Source organism: Phragmites australis, chromosome 23 (genome assembly GCF_958298935.1).
Source record: "Phragmites australis chromosome 23, lpPhrAust1.1, whole genome shotgun sequence".
Taxonomy (NCBI): domain Eukaryota; kingdom Viridiplantae; phylum Streptophyta; class Magnoliopsida; order Poales; family Poaceae; genus Phragmites; species Phragmites australis.
This window is the reverse complement of record NC_084943.1, coordinates 4,946,776-4,949,926: the sequence shown is the minus strand read 5'-3', so window position 1 is coordinate 4,949,926 and position 3,151 is coordinate 4,946,776. Positions and strand designations below refer to the sequence as shown.

The following is a 3,151-nucleotide window of genomic DNA, read 5'->3' as shown; positions in this document are numbered from 1 at the left end:
TGTGCCGTCACCAATCCAGAACCGGCCATGTTTCTTGCCTCCTCCCGCCCTCATAACCACTTCCCCATCAAGATCATGTTCGCTCGGATCAAAGTCTGGGCCGTGGACCTCCTTTGCCATCGATGTGTATCCATCCAGGCGAGCCTTGACGTTCTTGTTGGTGTACGCTGAGGCCGGGTCATTCGGGTCATAAGCAACCCCGTGCATCGCCTTTGACTTATGGGCCAAAGCATAAGCCTTGAACTGGGAGAGAGGCTGACCATCATTTTTTGCCGACTGCAACAGAAAAGCAATAACATTCATAAAGGGGGCGCCCGCACAGAAATTAAGGAGAATTGAGCTTGGGAACAACAGATGCTATTGCATACCCATCTAGCCGCGAAACCAGTCAGGCTGAGGTTGCCTTGATGGTGTGGCGCGCCAGGCATCAACAATCGCCTTTCCCGGCAAGCATTGTGACTGTCCTCCCACTCGGGAGCGCACCACTTGTCCACGATCACCGCCCAACACGGAAGGTCTCCGGCGCACCACCCCGGAGGCACCTAAATAATCAAGTACATGATATATAAGAAGAAGAAATTAAGTGTTAGTAATCTAAGGAATAATAAGCTTTAATGTACTTTACCTGCAGGTATTGCTCCCGGGTCAGAAATATGGTCCTAGCGTCTTTTTTTGTCACCTTCGCTCCAAGGTGTTCCGCGTGAAATTTGATCACGGCCTGGACGCGCGCCTCATAGTGCATATCCTTAACAAGCTTCTTGGCAGCTTTGTCGACGACAGCAGCTGCCCTAGCCTCCAAGCCCGGCTCGCATCTAAAAAAATCCTGCATATAGACGCGACGGATCCAGTCATTAGTTAAATAATTTTCATGCGATTAGTATTGACTAATATAGTGCGAAAGAAACTTACCCACAGCTCGGCCTTCACCCGCTCGGCTCTATTGGGAAACACCCTTCCCTCCCGGTCATAGGCGTCCGGCGCGGCTGCATAGTGGGCCCATGTGTATGCCGGCTCGGTTACTCCGCCCAAAGTAACCATACCAGGGAACTTCTCCTTGATCAAAAGTCCAAGGATGCCGTTTACATGGCGTGAGTGGTTACCCTCTCCAACCTTCAGCCAGTTCCTGCACAAGTGTAAAGGCAAATTATTAGTATGTGTTGAAATATTGAAGATACAAAGGCAAAAAAAAATAGTGAGAGTAGAGAGAGCCATTTACTTCTCTCCATCTGGTCGAATGAGCGGGCGTCTAGCCATTGGCACCGGTCGCCTCGGGAGGCTAGAAGGACCACGCAGCCACACACGAGAAGAAGTAGAGCTAGAGCTACCCCCCTGGTCTACCTGCTCCTCCTCTACCTGCTCCTCCTCATCCCCAGACTGAGTCGTAGCCGTAGGTATAGGCGAGTCAGACTCAGACTCAGCCGCACCTAGAGGCGATTCAGTCTCCTCCTCAACAGCAGGTATAGAAGCACCTCCTCCACCCCTGCCTCCGCCTCTCGGCCTTCCTAGAGGTCTTCCCCGGGGTCTCTTTCCGGACCCGTCACCTGCATCTGTGGCTTTCCCCGTCGCCTTTTTTATAGCGACGTTAACTTCCTCATACCGCCCACCATGCTTCAATCACCTGCTATGAGAAAGAGTAAACCAATTAATACGGATGATACAACTTGATCTAAATAGATGAAGCGTACTAAAAAAATCCATGCTATGAGAACGAGTAAACCAATTAGTACGGATGTTACAACTTGATGTAAATAAATGAAGCATACTAAAAAAATACATGCTATGAGAAAGAATAAATACTGCAGGGGCACCAAGTTCCACGAGGTCCCTTAGGCCTAGCAAATGCAAGTTGTGTCAAGCTCCTGCAATTCCTCAGCCATGATGGGATTTCACCCTTTATATTATTGAATGACAAGATGAATATTTCCAACTTGCAGTTCTCAAAACTGAAAGAGATCTCGCCTGTGAAGCTATTGCTAGTGGCATCAAAAATCCTGAGGCCTTTGATATTACCCAAGGTTTCTGGAAGACTGCCGTTTAGTTGATTATAGAGTAGATAGAGCTGCTCCAACTTGGTGCAGTTGCCGATTGAACCGGGCAAAACTCCAGACAACATATTCCCATGCAACCACAAGGACCTAAGGCTTGTCATTTCACCAACCAAGAAGGGGATCGAACCACTGAGCTGATTGTAATGGAGGTACACTTCCTCTAGAAACTGGTTCTTGAACAACTCCTCTGGTATAGTTCCACTAAGAGAGTTGTACTACAGTGATAGCAATGACAATTTCTTTAGGTTGCCAATTGATGCTGGTATTTTGCCAGAAAGGAAATTTTGGGACAGATCCAATTGTTCAAGCATACTGCACTTGCTCAATTCCGGAGGTATCGAACCAGATATGTTGTTAGCAGATAAACTGAGGACTTGCAGGTACTTTAGAAGCCCTATTTCAGGACCTAGTGAACCTGAAACTCCCAATGACGATAGGCTAAGAGAAATCACTCTATTCCTTTCATTGCAACCAACTCCGTTCCATTTACAAGGAGTTGCATTAGAAGCACTCCAGTTGGAGCTCATGGAACTCGGCATTATGAGCTTTTTGGACAGAGCAAGAAGAGCTAGGCCATCTGAACTCAAACTCCACGATGACGAAACTAACATGAAGAATACCAAAAACCATTGCCAGAAAACCAGCCTCATTTCATCCCTGAAAATGTTTGCATACAACACAGCTGAAAATTGTTTTCTCCTGTATATAAGTAGGTCAGTGCGCAATCAAATGATGGATTACAAACAAATATGTAGTGCTGTATCTTCTCTTATAAAACCACATATTAGAATCATAAATTGGTATAATTAATTAGATCGAAACTGCCAGACGCTATCGATCGTGAAATAAACCTACCGGCCACAGGTAGTTTAGATAATCAGAATGGCGGAGAAGCAAAATGCATAGATGGCAAAACCAAAGCCCAATGGCAAACTCAATCCTAAAGAATGCTAGGAGCGATAGAAGGAACACTTTTGATCAGATGATTCCCCAAAAGCTCTTGCAAAGTAGCAAACCGAAACACATTTCCTAAAAGGGGCTAGAAAGTAGAAACTGTGACCAACTTACAGGAAAAAAGATGACAAAGCAACTCTTCTGTTCAA

General features: G+C 46.3%; 1 pseudogene; it reads right to left on the bottom strand.

Moving 5' to 3' along the window:
- Nucleotides 1-1,610: 1,610 nt before the first annotated feature.
- Nucleotides 1,611-2,740, bottom strand: LOC133905696 (receptor-like protein kinase; annotated as a pseudogene).
- Between the last annotated feature and the right edge of the window lie 411 nt (nucleotides 2,741-3,151).